We start from the raw sequence: 27,402 nt of genomic DNA on the forward strand, positions 1-27,402 counted from the left end.
GAGCTCCCATGAGAATCTAAAGATTTAAATCACTTTTTTCCTCCCTAAAAGAGCATTTTTATTCCACTTAATGGACATTACTTTCCAAATCTGATACATATACGGTCAAATCCACTTTTAAAGCAATCATCAGGAACCAGAAGGCAGTCTATCTTGTGACTAAAATATACTGATTTCAAAGTAATACAGGATTTAGAAATCTACACAGGATGCACCTTATCATCCTCTTGGAGCTGATAGCGATCTATTGCTACCTCATATCACTGGGCTGTCACAGGGCTGAGGAGTCATCACAGAATTACTGGGTTATCACACCTTGCACCATGTGCATGCCATTTATGTTAGCTATAGTCTGCCTTATTGCACAGAAAACATAAATAATTAGTTAACTAGGCTTATTTTAAAATACTTCCATTATACATGGATATGTATTCAAAGCACAGAGACTATGTAAAGATGGCCACAGACATGTGGAAGTGTTCCATCATACACTTAACATTTGAGCTCACCACTAGGCATGGGTCACACAGAAAAATGGTTCCACTGGTGGTTGGGATTAGCCTTTAAGCATTTATCCTTCAATTCTCAGACTTAATAGAACCCTATCCAAAAGCATGTTGCCTGGATAGGATAGGAAAGAATTTTTAAAACACCGTCTGTGTTTTCACTACGTATTGAATTGAATTGAAACTGCCCTGAAAAAAATATTTTGTTAAAACTATACATTCTAATAGCAACATTTTTATAAAAATTTATTTATTTATTTGAAAGGCAGAGTTACAGAGAAGCAGAGATAGAGAAGAGAAATTCCATCTGCTAGTTCACTCCTCAAATGGCCTCAACCACCGAAGCCGTGCCGATCCAGGAGCTTCTTTTGGGTCTCCCACGTGGGTGCAGGGGCCCAAGGTCGTGGGCCATCTTCCACTGCTTTCCCAGGCCACAGCAGAGAGCTGGATCGGAGGTGGAGCAGCTGGGACTGGAACTTGCATCCAAATGGGATGCCAGTACTGCAGGCAGCGGTTTTACCCACGACGCCACAGCGCTGGCCCCCAATAGCATCATTTAATTTGGTCTTGATTTCCTCTGAGTCCTAATTCTTTAATGCCAACTACAGTCTTGTAGCTCCATCCAAGCAGTTTGCTTTTTTCATAAAGCTCTACACCAAAGTAAATGGATACATGGATGGACTGACGGATGGAAGGACAGACCAACACAGAGGGACTGACAGTAGATGAACAGAGAGAGAGAAGGAGGCGCACTGCCATCTGCCTCTCCACGCCCCTCGGACAGCACTGACTGGTTTTCCTGGTGTTGGCTCTGCTGCTGGAAGTCCACATCAGACTGCCAACACTGGAGCAAAACCACTCACAGGAAGCTAAGAGCAACCAAGCAGGTACCTCAAGGAGTAGAAAATGCAAAAAATCAAGCAGAGGTAACAAGAGGAAAACTGAAGAGGAGAAAAGAACATACATGTGCCAGGGGTGGGAGGGAGCTATTCACCTGAGCGGCCGGAAGGCTTCGGTGTGAGAGAGAGCAATAGCGAGTTTTAACACTGCATTAACACTGTCCACCTGTCCACTTGTGCAGCTGTCTCTGATACACTTTCATTTCTGTCCCATGCTTTTTGTATCTCTTCCTACATACGAATCAAAATGAGTCAGGCTTCAGCCTTTGTTTTTATGTAAAGGTCACTGGGGAAGTTAAGTGTTTGTGTTTACTCTTCAGTTCAGACACGCACGACTCTCCCAGTTAATCACTGGAATGGGCGCTGAAACTTGCACACAGGCGTAGCACTGTCACTTTAAACCCTAGTACTTTCTTACATTACATAAACATTCATTTTACCTATGAAGACTCCCGGTGAAATTATTTACCTAAATTAATAGGCACAAATAAACCTGCCATGCACTTCAGCTTTCACCAAAAAATTTCCCTGTTCTCAAAAGAAAATATTTTGACAAGGACTAACCCACCCTTCTTACTCTGTTTTAAAAACTCTCCCATAGGAAATCTGTTCAGAGAAGAATCTCTTCACTGCATCATCTGCTAAACACTGGCTTGAAGGGAAGCACTTTGGAAAACGGAAGACAACGCTTGTAAATGCAAATGCTAAAGAATCTTCTCTAAGAAGTCCTGGAAATACTTCTACCTCAAAAGCCTAAAAGCACTCATCACTGCTCTCCTGACCTGTTCTTAACTTTCCCCCTCTTGAGTCCAGGAACTCAGGAAAACACAGTCGGTGTCAGCTCCTAGACAGAGGGGTGTGTGAGAGAGTGGGTGTGGCCTGTCTTGTGTTTTAGCCAGCTTCCAGTTTTGCTTGATGAGCTGCCTCATAAGAAATAAGACAGATGTACTTTAAGAATGGATCCAAGCTTACTGGAGAGATCCCTGACTTATGTTCACTTCCAGACCTCATGGATGTTAGCCCCTGGGGATCCTGTACAGGGGTCAGGGCCACTTCCATCACTGTCACTGTCCATCTGCGAGCCATCTGCCTCTGTGAGGGACTGGACACTCCCTGAGGGCGAGTCCACCCTGCCCTGCTCACTGTCGCTGCTGAACTCAACAGCAGGTTGGCAGATACTCACTCAGTGGTCAGTAACTATGTGCTGAAGGAACAAAACCCTACAAACATGGTTCTCCTCTAGTCTACCCATGCCTAAGATAATCCTTTGAGTTCTTTTCATTGGACTTTTGGGTTTTTACCTCTCACTTGGTTCTGCAATTCGATGCAGCTACAATGGTTTTTGATGTGTCACATGGTTCTGATAATATGTATTTTTCAATCTACTTGAGAAGCAGAGAGACAGACACCCCCCCCCCTAAATTCTCACATCTCAGGCCACCACCATCAGGAAGCAGGGACTCAAGCCATGTATTTCATGGATGGCAGGAATCCAATTACCTGATCTGTCATCTGCTGCATCCCCATGCCTGCATTAGCAGGAGGCTGGAACTGGGAGCCAGACCAAGCACTGAACCCAGGCACTCCAATATGGAAGGCAGACATCTAAGCCACTGGGCCAAACACCCACCCTGGTTCTAGATATATTAACAGTGGCAGCAAACACAGACTAAGCAAGGATGTATGGTGGTCACTGGCCTAACAGTTTTTAAACAATAACTCACGTAGTAACTGAGAGAGGGCCTATTCCTTGGGCCTCAGACAGTCCTAGAAATTGACTATGCTGAACGGAGATCGACTGTCACAAGAGATGAAGTAGCACCCATGCAAAGTCACTCCAGCTCGTGAGTCAGCAGTCAGAGGGCGTCTGTTCCCACCCTTCCTTCCTAGTGCAGATTTGTGTTCCCAAAGCCCTCACTTAGGAGTTACTGTTTTATAGCAGATGGTGATAGTGACAGACCATAAAACTTTCCCTAAAATACCTTCTAACTTTATGGCTATTTCCATCCAAAAACAGCTTGAAGACTGGAGTGGTCGACTGAAACAATGATCTCTCCCTATGTCTGCATCCCAAGTCCTGGGCCCTGTGGATTTGTCTTTGCTGATGGCATTAAATGGTGAGGGGGTTGAAGTGGGGGTGCTCCCTAGATATTGGGGGAGGCCACTGTGACCTGAGGAAGGCAGCAAGGTCACAATCTGAAAAGGTGATGGCAGGACAGAGCACAGAGAGACGCTGGCAGCTGCCCCAGGGCTGGCACTGAACATGGAGGAAGAGTCCAGGGATGCACGTAGCATCAACAACGAGGAAAGACAAAGCAGCAGACCTCCCTGTGTGTGTCAGCTTTTCATCTGTCACACAGCTGGGACAACAACTGATAGTATAGAGAAGGCGAGGCAGCTCAGTTTTGGAGGTTCCAATCTTCCAGGTCTGAAGGCATCCGGTGAGGTGAAGGGGGCGGTGCCTAGGGTGGAGGAGGCCAAACAAGGAAGCAGGGGGTGGCTGGGCCCACACAGACTTCCAGCCCCCTGGCAAGAACTTCCCTGCAGGGCCACACCCAGTGATCTAGATCGTCTTTCCAGAACATGCCCAGGGATCCCAGGAATTCAACCAGGCCCCACCTGGATATGTAGCCCCACCTTAAATGCAGAAACAACACAAAAGTGTCTATGCAATTGTTATTTCAAATCAATACGAATATTTTGTCATATTTTTCTCAGAATTCCCTTTTTAAGTTAATAATATATAAAAAAATTAAGTTGATTCCCCTTAAATCTCTCTTCCAAATCCACTTTACTTCCTGAAAGAACCAATGTCATTAATTTAGTGTGAAAATCATACATTTTTATATTTTTCAACGACAATACACAGTCATATGAGTTCTTTTTCATTCACTCATGGTATCGATTTCAGACTTGCTTTTTTCATGTAAGCTGTTGTTACTGCAGTCTACACTCAGGACCAGCATTTTGGTGCAGGAAGTTAAGCCGATTCCTGCCATGGAGTTCCAGGCTCTTGATTTCAGCCTGGCCCACCCCTGCCTGGTGTGGCCATCTGGGGAGTGAACCAGCAAATGGGACATCTCTTTCTCTGTGTGTCTTTCCTTCTCTCTCTCTATAACTCTCTCTTTCACATAAATAAATAAATCTTTTTTAAAAAGATTTAGATTTAGGTCACTCATTTGAACCATTCACGGAAGTTAACGTGCATATATAAAATATATACGTATATATATACACATATAAATATTTCAAACTATGTCTTCATCCCTTTTTGAGACATTTAGGTTGTTTCCTGTTTTGCATCTGCTCATGGGTGCGTGGCACACATCTGCATGTCTCTCCCTGCACACACAGGTGAGCTTTTTCTCTTGGGTGACTGTGCAGTGGTGGAAGGGCTGCAGTCCTGCAGACACGTCACAGGGCACATCTTCAGCCTCACCAGCTCCTGTGAGACCCCCTGCCTCTCCCCCTGAAGCCGGGACAGCAGGAGTGCCTCCACTTCCTGACACCCCCACAGCATTCCCTAGTGGTGTTTTCACCATGACATCCAGTGAAACCTAACAGCTTCCTCATTTTGTTTTTTATCTCAGACTATTGAGACAAAACTCAATGAGTACTAGAAAATGCATACAGCTGAGAAAACATCAAATGCATAAAACCTCAATCTTCAACCCCACCCAACCAGTCCTTAAAACCAAGGGTCTCACTTTTGTCACTTCAACTTTGCCCTTTCTAGGGTATCATGGGTGAAATCACACAGTCTGCCAACTTCTCTCATTTGTACCCCTATTGGGAGCCACTGGAGCTGTTGCAGGCACCTCTGTCTCAAACTAAACAAACACAGAATTGTGCCAAATTGTCGCTCCCTGTCTTCGTGGAGGAACGACACTAAACCCTGCCTAGGCTTCATATCCGAGTCACGGCACCATTATGTCGCTCCCCCTCTTCGTGGAGGAACGACACAGGACCCTGCGCTGTTCTTTTGTCTGCTCTGCCCTCCCCGGGTTTGCTGCTGGTTCTTCCCGGGTTGGCTGCCGACCCTTCCACCTCCGTGGAAGGGCGGTTCCCCCTGCCACTTTCCCCACTTCCGCGGGGGAGCGGCACACCACCGGCCGGCTCTCTCGGGGGCTGCTCAGGTGTTCCTCAGGTGTTCCTGGTGCATGTTGTCTCTCTCCTCCTTTATAGTCCTCTTCCACCAATCCCAACTCTGCTACCCACACGCCGAGTACGCTGCTCTCCTCCAATCAGGAGCAGGATCAGCTCCTGCAGGTCATCACTCAAGTTGGCGAGAGGCAGCTGCGTAGAAGTTGTTACTCCCTTCTCAGAGCCATATTGTGGGAGAGCAGATGCATAGAATAAGTCTTAATTCGAGTAACAGTCTAGTCCGAGTTGCTCCCCACACCAAATGTCCTCAGAATTATAATTTAACCCTTACTAAGGAAAAAGGTCAAATACAACTAAAACTATTTTATTCTAGTACTTCAATTTAAAGTCGTAACATCAAAACATCAGTTTTTAAATAGTATCTCATTCATTTTATACTTCTAAAATAGAAAGGTATTTTTTACAAGCATTTTTTGTTTAAATTTTCTGCCATATTTTGCTGGGTAGCTAGTTTCAAATCCTATACTCTTATATTTGAAATATATCTAAAGGTACCTAGTCTCATATAGAACATGCATTATACCAATTCCCAAAGATTAGACTGGTAATTGACAAATTTCATGAAACTGATTGATTCATGGAACCAGCAAGTAAAACATCACTAACAATGCTGAAAGTTAAAAACATTCAGAAATCACAAAATGGCAAACTTAGAAGTGATTTCATTACTGGATCATTCGATAGACAGCACTGCACCTTTTCCCAAACTCAGGTTATGGCTGTCAAGAGAGGCGTTGTGATGAACAGTCCCAGCCTGTGGTGACTGCTGGCTGTGCAAGGGACAGGCGTCCCTCTGCCTGCACTTGCGACCCTCTGACAACAAAAAGCTGCAAATCTTAGGCAGGTGCTGACATCACGAACAGCACGTCTGCCTTGCCAATCTCCCTACTTTACAAAGAAAAGGCAGGACTCAAGCCAGAGCCTTTGGCCAGCAGGCAGCAGCCTGCGGCTGGACTGTAATGACCTCAGGTTGCCAAGCATGTGGTTAATATTTCTACGGTCTAGGCACTGTTTGCCTCTGACACTGGTGTTTCATTTACAGTCATGAAATAAAACCTCCATTTTAAGTCAAGGGGTTCTTTGTTTATGTGCGTGTGTGTGTTTAGCAAGTCGGTTAAAATTCAAGTGAATTGCAGCAGGCAGCACAGAGATACAACCCCAGCAGCCAGGATGGTGAGCCAGGAGAGGACAGAGAACTAGGTGACTGAGGAGGGAGGACAACAGGAAATCTGAGAAGACAGAGGGGTCTCCAGGGTTACAGGGACATGGCGTGGGATGGGGGAGCCGAGCCTGGCTGGACGCGGAAGCCAAGCTGACAGCTACTTGGCCTGCAAAGCCGAGGAGGATTTTCAGGAAGAAACATCTCAGCCAAAGTGACAGCAGGAAGAGGGATTTTGACAGTGACATTTAGGCCTCAGTGGAGAAGAGTGGCTGCAAGAGGCCAAGGTCCAGCAAGGGAGAGGCTACAGCGTGGTCTGGCAGTGAAAAGCCTCCACGTGAGAAGAAATAAACCTGAATGTCACAGAGAAGGCTGAAGCAGGGTTCGTGATCCCCAGAAAGTGGAGAAAGAACAGAGTGGGCAGAAGTCAGCAAAGCACTGGAGCGGGAGTGGAGAGAGGGTGCTCCCCGCGTAGTGAGAATGGGCTTTGTGACTTCAGGGGCAGCGGTGGACACATCTGGAGGCTCCACGAGCTTTTCTTGCTCCACAGCCCACAGCTTAAAGCCACCGACTGGCTTCAGAGGCCTCAGCTGCTGCCACTTCCCCTCCAACCAGTTACCACGGCCCCCTCTGCCATGCTTCACGCCTCTGACCTGAAATCTAAGAAAGCAGAGTGTAATATTCATAGGCACTTCGGTTATAGAATCTAACACTTAGAATTTCCGATTTTCCGAATAAGGAAACCTTTCATCAGTGGCTAGATGATCCAGCATTAAAATAAGACAAAAGCAGACTTGCTGAGTTCCAGCTCCCCTGGCCTAGAGCAGGAGTACTAGTACTACTTGCCTCACTGCTGCCTCTGGTCACCCCTCAGAAAACTAAGAGGAACCACGTAAAACTCAGTGTCCCTGTCAAATGCAATTCACAGCATCAGTGGCACAGAATTAAGCTCACTATACCACAGCATTGCAGGGTTACAAATACTGCATTTGGCCTGTTGAAGTAGTTTTTGAAATACTAAAAATACAGTGCAGTGCTCTACAAGGAGTTCTGGCAAGACTGCAGGGCAAAACCTGCATCCCCTCTATGGGAAATGTGGGCTAAGGCTTCCAAAGCTTGACAGCCGCAGTCACATGGCTCCTTCCCAAGCACCAAGAAAAGAAAGAATGTGGAGCCAGGATTCAGGGAAATGCAGATGCAGAGGCAATGGGAACAGAAAGAACCCTCACCAGGCATGGCCGCAGGTCTTCACGGTTACCAGATCATGGAGCAGAAAGACAGCCCAAGTCCTCTTGGCCCCCATCTTGCTCTGTGCTTTCATAGCACAGCAGGAAGACACGGGAGCAACCACTGTCCTCCCATCGGCCCCCTCTGCACCACAGCCATGCTGCTGAGGGCCACAGGTGAGGGAGTGCCTCTCCAAGGGCACCATCCTCACGTCAAGGCAGAAAGCCAGCCTGCCTCCCTCTCACAGGCCAACAGAAGGCAGCAGGAAGCCCCTCTGTCCTCACGCCTGGCTCCTGTCCCCTCCTTGCTCCTGACACTGGGGTTTCCCCTCGGCCCTTCTGCCAAGGGACTCCCAATTCTCCCAAGCCCAGACCACTTCCAAGTTAGGAGAGGGAAAAGCATCAGAAAAGCCCATCCTGCCCAGTGTTCCCATCCAGCCCAACACCTCCTTCCTCTCATTGTGATCCCTCTTTCCAGATGCAGCCATGAGACCTCGGGCTGCCTAAAGTTCACCACCCATCACTCTTCCAAGTCAAACTGATATTGGCAGGCAGACAAGATCAAATCGATTAGATTTGTAAGCTGGAGACCACACCTTCGTCCTTCCCCCTGTGTGATATGTAACCATTCCCCTTTGGAAAGCATATGAAAGATATGGAGGGCCCATGGCTTGCTCTCTGCCTTTGCATTGCTGCCCGTGCTAAGCTACCTGTGGCTGACCACAATCATACGCTCGCTCCACGTGGCACCTGGCCCGCTCTCTGCCTAGTAAGGACCCAACTTAGCTTCTAGACTGCTTTCTCCCCTAATTAAAGCCCTCACTTTCCTGTGCATTTCTCTCACTGAATAAAACACTTAAAACTTATCATGTTGCATAGTCTACTTGTGCTGATATTCAGAATTCTTCTCTGAATAGATAGCAAGAACCCACAGATTAAAAATTATTAATAAGGCTGGATGATATCAAAACTGGGGGAGGGGGCAAAAGAAGTGTTCCCTGGAACAGAGTGGCTTTCCTACCTGTTGCACATCGTCTCCCCCTTTGTAATCAATCACAGGTGAGAATGACAGGTGTCAATGAGCACAGCTTTCTTTCTATTTCTTCCCCCAGGAAGGTGACTAGATGTGTGCCATCTATGAATCTGGGCTGTCCAGGACCAGCCTTTAAAAGAACTGAGACACTTCCAAGTCAGACTCTTGAGCCCTGAGCCAACTTGCAGAAAGTTCAAGGACTTTGCTAGAAAGACCAACAGGGGAACTGAGGCTATGAGAGCAGGAAGAGGCCTCCAGCAGAGTTCAGCCATCCTTCCACAGGACCACACATTTGAGGAGACCACCGGCCCACCCCAGCCACCCTCTGAACACCACACAAGGCCTCAGTTGTCACCAAGTGAGCAGTCACCCGCTGAGCCAATGCCTGAACTCCTGACCCACAAAGTCTTAAGATTTCAAAGGCAGTTGTTGCTGGAAGGTATCATTTGGCATCAAATGAATCAATGTCCCTCATGTATCAAATAAAGGGTTACCTGGACGCATTTCAGGACCATTTTTGTCATTTCTCCTCTTAGCTCCACACAGGATGCAGGTGCTTTACTTCCCAGTACAAGCAGCACATGGTCTGTTTACTTCCCTGCTGATACCCCAAGAGTCTTATATCAAAAACACAAACTACTGAGTTCTTAAAGAGCTTTAGACCATATGGTGAATTCCCCCACACAATATTCAACAAAACTAATGACAAAAGCAGCACGAGTCCATCTTCAGAAGACAAGGGAACCATAAGAGCATTTACCAAGTGTTGTCAGTGATGGTGGTGACAACCACACTCGAGGCACTAGCAGTGGACAATGCACAGTCCTACTTGCAGGGGCTGGCATGTGGTGCAGCCACTGAGTCACCACTGGAGATGCCTGCATCCCTTAAGGGAGTGCCTGGTTCAGGTTCAGGCGCCTGCTCCTCTGCTTCCGAGCCAGCTTCCTGCCCATGAACACCCCAGGAAGGCAGCAGCGATGGCTCAAGTATTGGATCCCTGCCATCCACATGGGAGATCCAGGTTGAGTTCAACTTTTTGCTTCAATCTGGCCCAGCCCTGCCTGTCTTGGGCATGTGAGGAGTGAACCAGCAGATGGAAATGCTCTCTCTCTGTCTATAGATAGAAAGATACATAGATAGAGATATAATCTTTTTATTATTTTTTTTAATTTGACAGGCAGAGTTAGAGAGAGAGAGAGAGAGAGACAGAGAGAAAGGTCCTCCTTCCGTTGGTTTACCCCCAAAATGGCCTCCACGGCTGGCGCAGTGTGCCAATCTGAAGCCAGGAGTCAGGAGCTTCCTCCTGGCCTCCCATGCGGGTGCAGGGGCCCAAGCACCTGGGCCATCCTCCACTGCCTTCCCAGGCCACAGCAGAGAGCTGAACTGGAAGAGGAGCAACCAGGACTAGAACTCAGCGCCCATATGGGATGCCAGCGTCACAGGCAGAAGATTAACCAAGTGAGCCACAGCGCTGGCCCCAAGAGATATAATCTTTCAAATAGACATATCTTTCAAAAATATAAGTAAATTTCAAAATTTATTTTTTAAACTACTTTGTAATTTATTAATGACTCAGGAGCACTCTGCAGTCATCATGACTCCTGAGTTACCTTTTGTTAGCCTCTCCATCCCTCCTTACTGAAGACAGAGTAGCTGTGGATGAATCTGCAAGATTTCACCTCTCTCCTTCAGTTTATGCTCTGTCATCAGACAGTTATACTTATTAGAATGGTTCTAAATTATGGGTGAATAGTTACTAAGAAAGTTATTTCTATAATAAAACAGTGAATTTTTGCAGGCCATGATAAGGACTCTTTGGTTCAACTTTTAAATACTGGGCTAGAATTTAAATACTGGAATACTGTTGATAAATTAGGGCAGGATCACGACAGTCATGGATTAATTTTTGATATCCTCATTTACAGTAGTGAAAAATGAGCCCTGTTCTGGCAACATGCAAGAAATAGTTACACTAGGGGCCGGCAGGGGTGCAGCGGGTTAAAGCCTTGGCCTGAAGCATCGGCATCCCATGTGGGTGCCGGTTCTAGTCCCGGCTGCTCCTCTTCCAATCCAGTTCTCTACTATGGCCTGGGAAAGCAGTACAAGCTGGCCCAAGTCGTTGGGCCCCTGCACCCACATGGGAGACCCGGAAGAAGCTCCTGGTCCCTGGCTTCAGATCAGCGCAGCTCCGGCCGTTGCGGCCATCTGGGGAGTGAACCAGTGGATGGAAGACCTCTCTCTCTGTCTCTACTTCTCTCTGTAACTCTATCTTTCAAATAAATAATAAAGTGAATAACAAATAAATAATAAATCTTAAAAAAAGAAATAGTTACACTACTTTGTATCAGCCTATATTTTAGAACATCTTCACAGATCAAAATAAACTGGGACTGAAGGAATTCAAAGCCATATATTAATTACAGTCCTTCGGTCATTTGAAATCTAGTCTGTGTAATTCAAGACTCCAGTTTTATTTTCTAATGTCTGTGGATCGGGGGTAGCTGTGTAATCGCTTCCATCTTCCACATGAGCAGGAACAGTGCGCTGTGAGCCGTGCACACATTCCCCTCTCGCTGGAACACTCACAACCACCAGAGGAGGCCCACTTCACTCACCATGCCAGCACCTGCTAACCAAGAAGATGCACTCTTCAAAGACAAGCAGCTGCAATGCAAATCTGGTTGAACAGAAACCTGGAACTCGGCATCCTGCTCCATTCCTAGGGCACAGAGATCGGAGTATAGCCAAACCTGTCTCTCACAGTGGAGCTTTCTGCAGAAGCAGAGGACCCAATCCGTATCTGAAATGGACTTGGGAAACGGTAGCACTACTGTCCATTGACGCCAGCTCTAAATTTGCAGGGCAGAGGAAATGGAGGGTAGGCTTATTTGAGGCAGTAAATATGAGGCTGTCCAGACTGTTTTAGTGTTAAATACAATGATGGGTTTTTAATGGCTGCTGTACAAAATCACACTGGAGAAAAATGGTTTATTAGTAATAATAATAACTGGCACCTTCATCTTCAAAGCACTGTACAAACATCAGCTCATCAATCCTCCAACCGCCAGGGGAGGCAGTGGTGAATGCCGTTTCTACCCTCAGCTTACAGCCGTCGAAACAGGAGCAGGAGGGGAGTGACCAAGTTTTCAACAGATGCTTTTATGTGTGAAAGTCAATTTCCAATTCAAACAGCTCATATCAGTTTTTAAACGTGGCTGGATGACATCCACTCTGATGCCTTTTTCTTTGAGATGACAGTGGCTTAGGTCAAATCTAATCTACTCAAACTTGACTCACAGAAGCACCCATGTGTTGCACCTGAATTACTCAATGCTGGTCCCTTATTATTACTTGAAGCAAATCAACTGTGTTCAAAACCTATTGATGAGCCCGGCGCTGTGGTGCAGTGGGTTAAAGCCCTGGCCTGAAGCATCGGCATCCCATATGGGCATCAGTTCTAGTCCTGGCTGTTCCTCTTCTGATCCAGCTCTATGCTATGGCCTTGGATAGCAGTAGAAGATGGCCCAACTTGGGCCCCTGCACCCACATGGGAGACCCGGAAGAAGCTCCTGGCTTTGGATCAGCACAGCTCCGGCCATTACGGCCATCTGTGGAGTGAACCAGTGGATGGAAGACCTCTCTATCTCTACCTCTCTCTGTAACTCTCTTTCAAATAAATAAAATAAATCTTTAAAAAAAAAAAAAAACAAACAAAACCTATTGAGCCCAAATCAATCACATGCAGAAACTTCTATACTTTGGAGAAGCATACAGTGTACACCTTTGAAATCTGGCTCCTCTTGAGAACTGCAGAGGTCACAAAGCAATACGCAGTTAAGGTCAAACTTAAACATCTTTGTTTTGGCTTTCTACTTTTACCCATTCATTCATGTCTTCTTTATGGAAAGAAAACAATGTATCTGTGGGCAGTGACCAAAACCTGAAATAACAGATGGTGAAACTGTTACCTTCGTTTGACGCTTTACATAACATAACTATTACACTGTCACTCGGCTTTCAGGAATGATACCTATACTATGCAAATATGGAAAAAAAATTAACATTTACTACTAAGTACCCCAAACCAAAATATCAAGAACCTCTCAAAACTGTCTAATAAATTGACCATGCCTGCAATACAGGTACATTTCTTTCCTCTAAAGGTTTGTCTTAATTGACTGCTGCTATTAATTGACTGTACCATAATCTTGACTGGCATCATTTCAAGCCACTTCAAATGGCCAAGCTAGGACACAGCATCTGCCATTGTCAACTATTCCTATTTCAACTTGGAAGGCAGAAATTCACACCTCTGTGGAAACACCAATCATGTAATGTAACCAGTTACAGTGGTAAAGGGAACCTCTGCATATTGATATCATATCAAAAACACGTGTTTGGTCTGCCCCAGCCCCAGCTGTTGCATTTGGGAAGTGAATCAGTGGATGGAAGATTGTGCTCTCTGCCTATCTGCCTGCCCTTCAAATAAATAGAATAAAAAAATTTAAAAAGAAAAAATATTTCTTCCAAGGAAAAAGAATTGATAAGGATGGCAAGAAAATGCTTTGAGGAGGGCAAGGTTGGGTTCTGCCTGTATTTAAGGTCAGGATCCAGTGTAGCAAAGACAAGAGGGTCAAAAGCTTCTAAGACATGATGTTGGTGAGCACACAATTCCCGTTCTCTGCCCTACTCCTACATAATTCTTCCACAGCACTCCCTCACCCTAAGCTTTTGCATTCAGGGCTGTAAAACCTCTTTTTAATGCCCCATTCCTGGGACAGGTGTGCACCACCTTAGCAGGATTACTGCTACATCCACTTTTGCCTGTTTACCTGGAGAACAGTGTGAGGACCATAGCTGGGGAATCCTGCCAGTCAAGGGGCACTGATGGGCACCATGCCTTTCGGAAATCAAACCCAGAAGAGAAAAGCTGTGGGGAGGAAGACAGTCTAGGGGCAGCACAGAGCAGTGGCAGGTAGACTGGGTGGTATCCCCAGTGCTGAGCTAGCACCCTCCTCTGCTTCCTGCAAGCTAGACCTCAAGGCTCTGGACAAGCACCTTCTAGCTTACAACAGGTGTCATGATGACAGCACTTTCTTCAAAGTACTGATGCAGAGGCTGCAAACCAGCACAGGATTAATGACAGTGTCGTCCAAGTGCCTGCTGGTCCAGCCCTACCCCATCTCTAATGCCAAGTACTCCACGTAAGTTTTTTTAACAACTGGCCATTCTTGTGGCTGGCACTGTCCCACAGCAGGTAAAGCTGCCACCTGCAGTGCTGGCATCCCATATGGGTGCCAGTTCGAGTCCTGGCTGCTCCACTTCCGATCCAGTTCTCTGCTTTGGCCTGGGAAAGCAGTGAAAGATGGCCCAAGTTCTTGGGTCCCTGCACCCACGTGGGAGACCCAGAAGGAGCTCCTGGCTCCTCCTGGCTTCAGATGGGTGCAGCTCCGGCTGTTGCAGCCATCTGGGGAGTGAACCAGTGGATCAAAAATCTCTCTCTCTCTCTCTCTCTCTGCCTCTCCTTCTCTCTGTAACTCTGACTTTCAAATAAAATAATAAATCTTTTAAAAAAAGAAATTTGTCGTTCTCTTTGTCTCATTGAATCTGCAACAAAGATAAAGCCAAGTATCACAGTGTTGAGCAGGCTTATAAAATATAATCTCCCTAGGTTTGGACAGGGCTACCCCCAAGCCTGGAAACATAACTGGTCATGTGTTCAGGGTTTCCCCAGATTTGTGACAGCCTTCAGTTTACACACTGAGTGTCGATTTCCTTAAAAAAAAAAAAAAAAAAAAAAAAAAGATTTACTGTCAGTTGTGAAACAGCCCTCTAATTTCAAATAAGGAAATGTGGAAGCAATAGAGTGGGCTAGGACCCGGGTTACAAATCATGTATTTGAGCTTTCGGGCTGGTTGCCACCTCTGCTATTGAACCTTTTTTCCATCTGTAAGATGGACTAAATTAGATGATAGGCGAAATTTTCTAAAAAGCATGAAGCACTCAAATAATGCAAGGTACTGTGACTCGTGATAGGAATCTTCAGAGAGTCTTCGGAATGAACGGAAGTGTAGTACCCAATGCTGGAGCCTCAGAAAGGCCAAGATCTACCTTCTCGGTTAACCTTTTCTGCACTAGTATATAAGACACCCCACAGTAAACTGATTTGCTGTCGCTTTACATTCTTTAGCAAAGGCTTTTGGCACAATAACAGACTGAGTTCACGATACACTCAACCAGACCACCACGCTGCCCTCACCCAGGGCACGGCGCATCCCCAGTTGCTTTCCCTAGCATCAGAGTCACCACTCACAGCTGAAGCTCGCCGCAGACAGAGGCCTCTGCAGAAACACAGACCTGCTGCCACAGATGCGGCCTCACCTGATTCTCTGCCCATCCGCTCTCGACTGGGGAAGCAGAGAACACAAGGAACAGGGGAAATCTGTTTGAAGTCTAGAGGTTGCAGCGGAAATTTTCCCCAAGCAAGCATGCGCCTCCCTGACAGGAATGGGGGAAGGGGTGAAAGGAGGGTGGTCCCGAAACAAACTTAAAGATTCTCTATTTTTGCATTTTTTGGTGATTCAATCTTGCCCCCTCCCCCGTTTATTCACATAACAGGAACTGGAAGCCTTCCAGGTGTGCTGGGAGTCTTCAACACACTCTCGTCTCCCCCATGCTGCTCTGTCCCAGGAGAGAAGACCGTCAGACCACTCAGACCTGGCTCTCTGCTGCCAGCTGCCAGCTGCCAGGCTTCGGCCACTCTGGAGAAGAGCTAGGTGTTCCCACCTGACTGAGGTCAGGCCCCTCCAACGAAGGCCGGGTCTCACCTGGCAGCCCATTGGTCAGAGGCCATTCTCTATTGGCTGGGTTCAGCCCAAAGAGCATTGGCTTGGCTCCTAAATAGACCATGTGCCTCTTTAGAAACAATAAATCTGTTCTTTACACTGCAAAGGATAGTAAAAAACACTGAAAGTCTCATATTTGCAGCTGTTTCACATACAGTAATTTAGGCCAAGAGCAATAACTCTCCTCTCCTATTCTCAAGGGAAAACGCAGACACAGAGCTCAAAAGTCACAGGAATCTCAATGGCTGGGTTTGGATCTAGTCAAATCATTTCATTTCAGTGTGGTTCACTCTATTCATATGCAAAATCAGGATAATGACTTTTTTCTTACCCTCTTCCTAGAGACATTTGGTTGAAAAATAAAATTATAAAAAGTAAAGGAAAACGCACTTGAGATCTCCAGAGAATAAAGTGCTATCTAAGCCAATAGGATTTGTAAGAAAAACCCCAGTGGTTTGTCACAGCATAGTCTTTTCCAACCAGGCATCAAGGTAACAGCAAGGACGCCCTGCCCAGGTCTAAGGCCGTGGCTCTGCTCTGGCAGCACTCAAAATTCCAGGTACCTGGCTCCTGCCCCAGAGATTGCTACTGAATTGATCCGGGTTGGCAGCTGTGTAAGCTCTCAGGCGATTCTAACCCCAGAAAAATCTGAGCACCACTAATTGCAGATCTTTCAAATACGTTCATCACTACAGTTCATGTGAACAGAATTAATCTAGGTATTACTGTTTTTCCTTGGACAGCAACACTGATCAGAACTCACTCTTATTCACACACACACACATACACACATGCACACACACACATCTCCAGCTTTGTCTATCCACATGATACAGAAGGATAATAAAAAGCCAGAACTTACTGAGTTCTTAACGAGTGCTACTGAATTGTCAGCATGCATTGCTCTGGACAATTCCCACAACACACATGAGCTGGTTATGGATATTATCCCCATTTCCATAGATTTTAATCAGTCCCAGAGAAGTTAAAATGAGTTAGCTGAGCCCATACATCTACAAGATGGCAGGACTTGATTTTGAACCCTGGTAGTTGGACTATACAGCCAGTGCCTCAGCCATCACACATGTGCCAGGCGCTGCTGGAGCCTAGGAGATGCAGGCAATAGCAGGAGGTCCCCAAAGGGACTCACAGAGGAAACCAGGAATGCACACAGGCATTCAGAGGTTGTAGGAAAACGGCCTGGTTGCAGGCCCTGGAGCTGGGAGGATGTGGGTCAGCAGGTGGGAAATCGGTTGCTTTGCTTCCCTCCCACTTCCACCAACAGAGGAATGAGTGGCACCCAGCCCTCAGAAGGGAAATGCAAGAAGAACCCCAGAAGAAAACCTGGTCAAGACACACAGAGCACTTACAGATCTGCCAGATTCAATGCACTTATTTTTCTTATCATTATCTGCCAGCACCACTTGAATCAGATATTTATACGGACTTTAAATTTGCCCAATTGTCAGGTCATCAAGAAAACCTCACCTCAAAGGCTGTTTCTGATTCTTACTGAAATTATTTGTGCAAACGCAAACACCTACATTTCAAATAATTTGACTCTCAAAGAGATCTTTGAGCTATATTCTTCTGGTAGGAGCAAATTTATGTGAAAACAAAATAAGCATATCCTAGAGAAAACTTTAAAAACTGAAAATGGAATATGCCTCTTTGTATTTTTGTTATCGAAACACAATGAGAAGGTAAGAAGGGTCATTTTTTATCCACAATACATAAAATCTCAATTAGCTATGGTCTATTTGTGCACTGACTAAAAACATTCGTTAACAAAACAGAATTTTCTAGTTTACTGGATAAATATACCAGAAGAAATTGCAGAATAATGCTGGGTTGCCAAGCAACCACAAGACTGCTCTCTCCTGCTTGTGATCAGTGCAGATCATCCATCAGCTTCCTAACCCGGGCTACAGAATTCCACCAATTTGTTTCCTGAGAAAATTATAGTGACTTTAGGCAACACAATAACACTTTTATTCTCAGAAGATAAACTTAGATGTTCTTTTGATCATAGGGATGTGTTAATTCATTATTCTCTACATGGTGCTAATGAGAAAGCTGTAATTAACTAACTACACTATTGCGACACACATAAAATAAACTGCAGTAATTAGTAATGTTTAAGGTGTTAGCCAGCCTCCAAAATTAGAAAATACAGAATCTTTCCTCCAATAAAGATGTACAGAAAGGAGGAAGCGCCACATCTAATTAACTGGAGGATCGTTTCAAGTCCTCCCCGACTCCTCCAGGAGGGTTGGACAGGCAGTGATCACCAAAACCTGAGAGATTTCACTTCCACAGCAGAGAGCACGGCTCAGTGCCAATTCTACTTGTAGGTCGACATGATATGCTGGTGATCGTGTAATCTTTTCCTTGAAAGAAAGCTCAGCATAATATTTTTGTGGGAATGAATAGAAAGAATATTATGCTTTCACTCATTTGCTGTGTTAACTTAGCATATTGTATGTAAATCACCATAATAATTGCATTCTCTTCAGGCTGAATTAGTTAGAATGAAGCTGTAATCAAAATGTTCATAATTGAAAATACAGCATTCTCAGTCTAAAAAAATAACAACGAGCACTGATTTAATCAGACATTGCAGTGTGCCATGAAGAGCCTCCGCTCAGTGAGACGTACATCCTCTCCTGACACTTCTGCATGTCAATTCGTGCCCCAAATTCTGGGCTCACCCTCCAGAGTCTCATGTGTTTCCACTGTGACCCTTCATCTTGAGCCTAACTTGAGGCTTCTGGATACATAACTCCTTAGATTTTTGGAGAAAATATAAAACAGTGAAAGCCAAATTTTTGTTTCTAAAGAATATTCGACTCTATCCCACTATTGGCTGCCATAATCAAAAGGCAAATTTCCAATAAATTAAATATCTAATTCCAAAACTCCTGCGAAACGATATGTATATGTCCACGTGAATTTCTCACATGCCGTCACAGAGATCCCTACAGGTACCTTTTAAAGGTGACACAGTCACTGTGAAGACGGGAGAGCTGTCTTGCAAAACCCATACCTGAAGCAAGACACTTGCCACCTGAAGTGATACAGTGTTTCCTGACATTGCTGCTTCACACCTGATTCCTCTACCAGTTAAAAACCACTGCTTCTCTTTATACCATGTGCCTTTATTGCCCTCCTTCATCTTGTCTCTAACAGAATAAAAACCTTCCAGCTCCAGATGATGGTGGGGCAGGGCTTCTAATCCATCCTGCCAGACCATGTGATCAGCCCTCTGGACTGCACCAATCTCTTCCAAGGCCACGCCTTAGGACAGACAGCAAGAGGAAACCCACAGACAGCTCTACGCCCCCTCAGCTCCAAAGAAAACACAGAGATGGACTTCGTTACCCCCCAAAAGATTACGAGTCTCTTCAAGAGGGGAATGTTAATGCAGCTGGGTAGACATAAGCTTATGTGTTTAGGAGGGGCCAAAGGAAAAAATGGGAATTTCTGTGAGGTGAAAAGAGGAAAAATGTAGAAGCAAGCCAGAACTCCGTATCTAAAGAACTGACTTTCCGTCAATAACTGGGTAGGGTGGGTCTCTACCCCTCCCCAGGGGAACCTTCTGCACCCTATGCCACAGGGCTCTTAGTAAGTCCTGGCAGGGATTTAGGAATCCCTTCACCCTGCAAAGAGGAAGGAGGGAGGAGGAGAAAGAATGGGAAGCCTAGATCCCTATCCAAAAAACCTCCAGTCTGAAGGCAGACCAGGCTCTCAGTTCTGCACTGAGACTACTGCCTGGTCTGTCAGGTGTGCTCCCTTTATGGTTTCTTTTCACTGAACTTTGCTTCAATGTGTATGTTTTTTTAATTGTGGATTTTAAACCTGTTTGATCATAACACGCTCAATTCTCCACAAAGTAAATCAGACAGTGATTTCAACGAAGCCATTTTGGGTCAAACAACCTCCTATCTTCAAAGAATTGGATGTAGCTAGAAAATCAGGTTTCTATCCAGCAAACATGATTCTAAGTAGACCTTATTTCATAAAAGCTACTAAGAATCTTCTGATGGATACCTCCACCTGGCTTCCCTTGACTAAATCCAGGAAGACATGCCAGTATCTTAAAAAGTAGATGGCATTTTAAAATTTATTTAAAACCAGCGCATTCATTATAATTAATTAACTCCAGGGTAATGAATATATCAAGCGCAACCTACTCCCCTGGGTCGGTGTGTGTGTCACCGGGTGGACGGAGCGCCCACAGGAACCGCCTGCAGCCTCATCTTAGAGGAAATCACCCCTGAGTCCAGAGGCAACCGAGAACAACCCGCAAACTCTGCATTATCACCACGGTCCACGCGCGGACCGTCGCCAGGGCCCCGCCGTCGCCGCCTAGTGTTGAGGTTGTTTGCACTGGTTCTCCGGCAACACCCAGGAGCTCGCAGGTGGGACGGCCTCCCGCGCGGCAGGCCCAGGTGGCCCTCGGAGACACAGTGTGGGGAGCTGTGCGTACGCAGGAATCCAGAACCCCGCTCCAAGCGGGGTCAGAGAGACGCGAACTCAGGTTTGTCGGACAGGGGAAACAGCAGCCGCACTCCAAGCTGTGCAGGTGACGCTGCTTTTCCCCGACGGCTTCCCTCCCCATCACTTCTCCTAGGAACCCGCGCGCCCTCCCGACAGGCTGCCCTGCGGGACTTGGGGAGATGACGCTCTAAAATTAGAAAACAGAACTCTGCCTTCAATAGAGGCGAGGAGAGAACGCGCGCGTCTGACTAAGCGGCGGGCTGCTTCACGGTAGCAGAGGCGCTGCCGGCGACCGTGGCCAACTTTGGAGTGCTCGCCGCGCGTCAGACAGGGGCTCGGACTGTCGGCCCGCTGATCCCCTTCCAGGCCCGAGCCACTGGACTCGGAGGCCGCTGGTCCCTCATCGCTTAGGAGGACCGAAGCACGGACGGTCACACGTCACCCAGGTGGTGCGGCCGGAAGGCCAGCCCACCTGCGCGCCCCCAGACTCTGCCCTGCGCGAGCCGGCGGCGAGGGTGCGGGAATCTCGGTCCAGTCCGCGCGCGCGTGAAACCCCCCGCCCCGGCGCGCTCCCGCGGGGATGGCTGGGCAGGCCCCGGGCTGCGCCCCGCGCGGCCCGCGACCAGGGGCTGAGCCAGGAACGCCCGCGACAAGCACCCCGCGCCGCCTCTGCACCTGCCCAGGAGGACTGCCGCTGCGACCCGGCCCCGCCCTCCCGGCCACCCGCCCGCCCAGCGTCTCCCCCTCCCCCAGCGCTCGCCCCTGGCTGGGTACCTGGGCACCTGGGTACCTGGGCACACGCGGCGGCGGCTCCGGCCGACTCCAGCCTGGATCCTCAGCCTGCCGGGTGGGAGGTGCGGCTCACGGCGCGCAGGGCGGGCAGGGCGGGCCGGACGCCCCCAGCCTCCCGCTCCAATCCCTGAGCTCCAAATGAATCGTTCCTCCCTGTCCCTCCCCACGCAGGAGAAATGGAGACAGAGACAGAGACAGAAGGGGCGGGATACGGGGGGGGGGGGGGGGTGAGGCGCTGCACAAAGAGGAGGGGTCGCCGGGGCTGGTACCACTCTCCGCACCCGGCAGCCGGGAGCCATGGCAACCGGCCCCGCGCTCGCCCCCACAGGGGTCTGCAGGGCTGAGTGCGCGCTCCCCATTTTCTCATCAGCGACCCCCGCGGCCCCCCACGGCAAGCCTGCAGCTTTCGGGGAACCCACCATACCCCGGGGTCTTCCTAGGAGTCGGATGGAGAACCCTATTATCTTAGAAATGGACAGGGTGGGGTGAGGAGCCCAGGACCGACCTCAGGCTCCGTGGGAATGCGGACCCCACCGAGACCCGCGGTACGACCGAGGTGGGGATCTGGAGCCCCCCGCCAAGCGTGGAGAGAGGACGGAAGGCCACTCCTCCCTCTGCCAACCCCGCGCATTCAAACGCGGCTCAGCCCGGGCTCTGCTGGGAAAGGGGGTCCCGACCCAGGAGGGTTCGCCCCCGGCTGCGCTCCGCGGCCTTTCGTCCAGAGCGGACCCCTCCGGCTGGGGAAGCCCGCCCGGCTTCGTGTGGCGCCCGGACCCGGCCGGCAGGGCCCCGCACGCCCCCTCCCGCACACCTGGGTCTCCTGGCGCCGCGCGGTCGGGTCCCCGGGGACCTGTGCACCCAGTCGACTTGTGCCGGGGGTGGGACCGGCAGGGCCGCAGCTCGGGGCGGACCCAGGGGAGGTTCCCGCCGCGCCGCGCCGCGCCCCACGCCGCTCCTGACCCACCTCCCGGGACGCGGCAGCTGCGAGCTCGAGGCTTCGTCTCAGGTGGAAGCCACGGCTTCGCGGGTCATTTTCCAGCGTCTCCGGCCCAGCGCGGTGGGACCTCCGCGGCCCAAGACGGGGGTATCCTCAGGCGCCCCTCCCCTCAGGCTGCGCGCGGTTCCGATTCCGCGCACGCCGCCGGCCGGGGCGTCGCGGGCTGCGCGGCGCAGGGGCGTGGCGCCCGGGCGCGGGCAACGCCGGCTCCGCTTCCCGCGCGTGCCGGGCGCGGGGCTCGCGGCTCGCGGCTGGAAGACGGAGAGCGCCGCGCCGTCTGCCGTCATGCCGGCGCACACACGCTGCAGGAGCCGGGCACTCACCCTCTCGGCTTCTACCCTGACACTGAAGTCCGTAATTTTGCCTTCCGACGGTAGAAGACAGCCTGCTACCCGCATTTCCAGGGCAAAAGCCACGTCGGTTGCCTCACAGAGTCCACCAACAAAAAGCCACCTTCATTTTAGGGTCCCAAATATGGGGAAGTTACAGGCTGTCGCACAACTGACCTACGAACCCCTTTAATTTCCCCACCACTCCATCCTCTTGCATCCAGGTTCTCACTGATGGCAAGGGAATGTCCCGCGCGCTCCGGTGGGGACCTTCGTGGATCCGGCCAGGATTGCGGGGGGCGCGGTCCCGCCTCAGATGCATCTAAATAAAGCGTGCTGAAAACGAACCAGCGGACTTCTGGTAACTGCTAACCCTGACGCCTCACCTCCCTCTGTGCGTGTGTGGACACAGCTCCTACTGACTGCTGTGGCAAACCACAAAGGCAAGCGAGAGCCGGGCTTGTCCTGAGGTTAAATCACGCTGCTGAAGCGATTTCTTTGGCTGAGGCGTCATTATTCATGTGGCGTGTTTTCTAAAGTCGAAACAAAGGGTATTGAATAAAACTCCAACTGGGAAAATACTGTGGCTGTAGGAAAACACTTCCAAGGTCAGAGGGCCACAAGAGACTAAAAACAACTTGGTCTGAGGAGCTGGCACCTTCCAAGACCCAGAGAGTCCTTGTGAGCACGGGGCTCGGTCCTTGCCCAGGGTCTGAGTGGCCGACATCAGGACGGTTCCGACACTCGCCCCCACATCCACCTGCCATGCATCAGTCACTCGTCCAGGGTTAGCGCGCCACGGGAAATACAACAGCAAGGCCAGTCGCCGCTTTTAAATCAAATATCCAACAATGTATTAAATGACACCCAGAACGTGAAAATGACACACATACTTCTGGGCCTCTGACACTGCATATAAATGAGGAAGTAATAGCCACCCACGGCTTCGTGGAGACAGTAATTAAGGCAGCACATATGTAATACTCTTTACCCTAGGCAATCCAATTTTAAGAAAGCAAGCAGACAGAAAAGATAGGGAAGGGAAAAGGAAAGAAAAGAAGGGAAGGGAAGGGAGAAGGAGAGAGCAGAGGAACCAGGAACCAAGAAAGAAAACCCATATTTTTTTTTAAAGGAATGAAAAATGGAGACAGATGGCCCAAAAAGTCCGCATCCAAGAAGCACCTCCAGGCTTTTCTCTACAATGATGGATTTGCATTACTAACACATTCTCAGTCGCAGTCACCAGATCCAGGTTTCCTGGCCCAAGGAGCTCACGGCACTGTAGGCTGAGCTTGCTGGAACCCAAAGGCAGACTTTGAGGAAGTGACGTTTCAGCTGAAAGACGCCTGCTGCTGCTTCAGTCCCTCTCCTGGCTGCAACCCGGCGTCTGACGCTCGGTTCAGACCCATATCCCACTGGAAACAGTCCTACTCTATCGTGCAGAGCAGTGCACAGGTGCTGGGGAAGGCTACACGTTCTTAGGAGTTGTGAAAATTGGACAGCGTTGGCCTTGAAAGGTGTGAATTTTCTCTCTCACAATTAGAAGGGCTGTGTCAAGGAAAATGCTGCTGTCAGCCAGGAAGGGAGGGGAAAGGGAAGAGAAGCAGAAGGTGAGAGAGATAGGCCAGTCATCTGGAAAGCAGATAAAAGGTACTAAAAGCCGGGGTGTATTTTGAGCTTTTGCTGCTGATTTACTGCCACCCCCAGCCTGAACCATCATTTGGTACCATTCCCAGAGCAGGGCCAGCGGAAGAGCCGTGCCTTTTGGCAACAGCAAGTCGCTGGTGATATGGCATCACTCCTAGAAAAACTGTTTAGCCAAGAGCTGTAGTTTTGGAAGCAGCATTTCTGTCTAGCAGTTCCGAGGGGTTTTCTGGCCAAGGCTGTGATAAAGGAAAGCAGAATGCTCCCCTGGGGAAGGGTCCTTCAAAGACAGCCTGGGCAGCACAAAGCAGCCACCCTCAGCTAACGAGCATCTTAAATGCAGACACAGTCAATATTCCTTTACCTTGTCCTTTAATACAAGAACAAAAAGACACGTATTAAAAATCAAAGGCCAACCATTCAGGAGCAAATAAAAAGGTGAAATCCTGTGTTTTGTGCAGTGGAACATTAATATGTGTGATTCAGCTCTGGGAGGCTGTGGAGTCAGAAACTGTGGATGTTTAAAGGGCCAATAGCATTATATGCACGTAGCTGGGAAAGTGGCAAGTGATCGGATCTCATGCTTTAAGGCACTGACACTTGTGCAGGTTGCCAAGGTGTCCCACCCCCAATCAGAAATACCTCAAGGCCAATCTTATCTTAAAGGCCAGTGAGCTGGTTTATAGGGTGACTTCCTATTTGTGGGGGAAAGTCTTAGTAATTTTGGAGAAGGGAGATGTGTCTCCACCTGTCTATTTCCAATGTAATGCAATTTTTTTTGTCATTTTGGAAGGGACTTTGGGTAACATTCTCCCCTATTTTCCTTTTATATATGAGGAGAGTGACATTAAGAAATTTCTTTGGTTCACAGTATGGTGAACTTTTTCTCTTCTGTGATCCATCAGTCTGTTTCTCATTGTGGGCCAATAATCTGTCACCTGAAACTACTTAAAATAGGCTGGGCTTGCTTGAATGTCATGGTGCTGTGCTAACATAGGGTTTTGGCTGCCAAAGAAGGGAAAGAACCCACTGTGAATTTTAGTTGTCTCTGTATCCCTTGTTTCCAGTAAAAAGCACAATCATTTTTAGTTCTCTGCATATCTATCTATCTATCTAAACACACACACACTCACACACACTTTTCTATACCAGCTATATCTTCTGTCTCTACCTTTTAGGGCTCCTACTTTGGTTATCCTTTTGTTTTTTGTTCTGTTTTGTTTTTAGGCTTTATTTATTTATTTGAGAGAGTAAACAGAGAGATTGCTGATCTGCTGGTTAATAGAAATACATTCAAAAATTATCTCAAATTTGTGCAACTGGTTAGTGACCCAGAATACATTAAAACTTTTCCAATTTGGCCAGCGCTGCGGCTCACTAGCCTAATCATCCGCCTGCGGTGCCGGCACACCGGGTTCTAGTCCCAGTCTGGGTGCCTGATTCTGTCTCAGTTGCTCCTCTTCCAGTCCAGCTCTCTGCTGTGGCCCAGGAGTGCAGTGGAGGATGGCCCAAGTGCTTGGGCCCTGCACCCACATGGGAGACCAGGAGGAAGCACCTGGCTCCTGGCTTTGGAGCGGCGCAGCGCACCGGCTGCAGTGTGCCAGCCGCAGCGTGCCAGCTGTAGCGGCCATTTGGGGGGTGAGCCAACAGAAAAGGAAGACCTTTCTTTCTGTCTCTCTCTCTCTCACTGTCCACTCTGCCTGTAAAAAATAAAATAAAATAAAAAACAACAACAACAACAAAAAACACTTTTCCAATTCCTAATCTAATGTTGTTTCATTTAGCATATGATGAGCCACTGCCACCTCTGAGGGTAAGTTAGTTTATTCCAGTCCTTCTACAGCAAATGAGGCAAATACTGAGGAATGGGGTAGTGGTGACACCAGAGCATGAGGCTGCTCTCCACAGAGGCAGACAGCCACAATGAGAGGCTCAGTTTACCCTTTTCTTCTATTATTTCCAGTTGGAAATATGGGAAGCCTATTTCCCACTTAATGCAAAATAAATGTGTTGGAGAAAAAGCAGACACCAGCAGTATGAGTTTCACATGAGAGTTTGTGGCAGCTGCTGGTTGCTCCCCACCCACCCTCCATCCCACTCTGTCACCCCAATCAATCTGTTCCTTTTTTCTTCCCAAGTGCGTGATCACCCTCCTAAAAATTATATTTCCCAGTCTTCCTTGTGACCAAATTTGGATCCATAACTAGGGTGACAACAAAGAGAAGTGAGGAGAAATCCGGTTGGCAACAGATCATGTACTTAAAGGTGATTGGGCTTCAATCCCCATTCCTTCCAGCTGTTCTGTGGTGAGGCCAGGCTCATGAAGGGTGACAAGAGCACCCCATTAGACCGGGCCTCTGGGTGACTCTGTGTCAGAGCCCACACTACCACCAAGAGTTGAACTTCTCTGCTCTTTGAACCAATGGCCTATGGTCACTCTTTATGACTGTCTAACCCTAACTCCAACTGATGCAGTTGCAAGCTCTGTTAGCAGAGCAATTCCACAATAGTGGAGAAAAACAGGAACAGAGACTACTCCGAACGCCTGTTGTTTTTATTCCTGTCCAGCACTCACCTGCATTCTCTCAGCCCAGCCCACCCCAGGAAATACAACCTCCTGTGTGCCTGTGTCAGACTGGAGGCTGCCTGCAATTCCCCTCTGTGTCCCTGGCCCAGGTGTGAGACTCATCCATGAACAACCAATGTTTTCCTCCCTTTGTCTGTGGTGAACACACCATGAAGGGCATCACACCCGACAAAAGCCGGTGACAGCCCTACCTGGCTCTTACGCTTGAGCTATCAGAAAAGAAGGAAGGTTTATCCAGCAGGTACAAGGTAAACCAGGAAGCTGGTCTTCTTGCCACCACTTAGAAATAGCCTACCTGAGAATAAAGTCATCCTAGGGAAGAGAAAAATTTGACAACGTTATCTAGAGAACGTGACTTTCAAACAAATTGGATGCTTATTGCTCATTAAAAGTTGAAATGAGAATCAAATTTGATTTTGTAACTAGGTAAGCCAAAGCCACTTTCATTTAGTAGTGTAAATTGCTTTCCTTTTCTTCTGATGAAAATCAGTTATTCACCATAGATTCCTAAGATGAATTTCTTTGGGTAAGTTGTTCAGTGAGAGGGGCATGCACAGCAAAAGTCTTCCTTTCATAAACTAACTCAGTTAACTGGCAGTGACTCAGAAACACCGTGTCCGGAGGTTCTGACTGCATCTCATGAAGAGAGACAGAGGCAGAGACAGAAAGATAAAGGTGGGGAAAAAATGGGAGTAAAGAGTAAGGGATGCCAGGACAGGAC

General features: G+C 48.1%; 1 protein-coding gene across 17 annotated transcripts in view; it reads right to left on the reverse strand.

The window, feature by feature from the left end:
• The window catches only part of CHL1 (cell adhesion molecule L1 like), a 176,330-nt gene extending 153,435 nt beyond the window's left edge, over positions 1-22,895 (reverse strand). For 3 of the 17 annotated variants that reach the window (XM_089305731.1, XM_017350184.4, XM_051832025.3), the window contains exon 1: positions 21,936-22,072. The gene's annotated coding sequence lies outside the window, so the exon portion shown is untranslated. The other 14 variants (XM_089305730.1, XM_017350182.4, XM_017350183.4 and 11 more) reach the window with 12 other exon arrangements.
• Positions 22,896-27,402: the final 4,507 nt, after the last annotated feature.

Source organism: Oryctolagus cuniculus, chromosome 10, assembly GCF_051225735.1.
Source record: "Oryctolagus cuniculus isolate XC-2025 breed Fujian yellow rabbit chromosome 10, ASM5122573v1, whole genome shotgun sequence".
NCBI classification, from domain to species: domain Eukaryota; kingdom Metazoa; phylum Chordata; class Mammalia; order Lagomorpha; family Leporidae; genus Oryctolagus; species Oryctolagus cuniculus.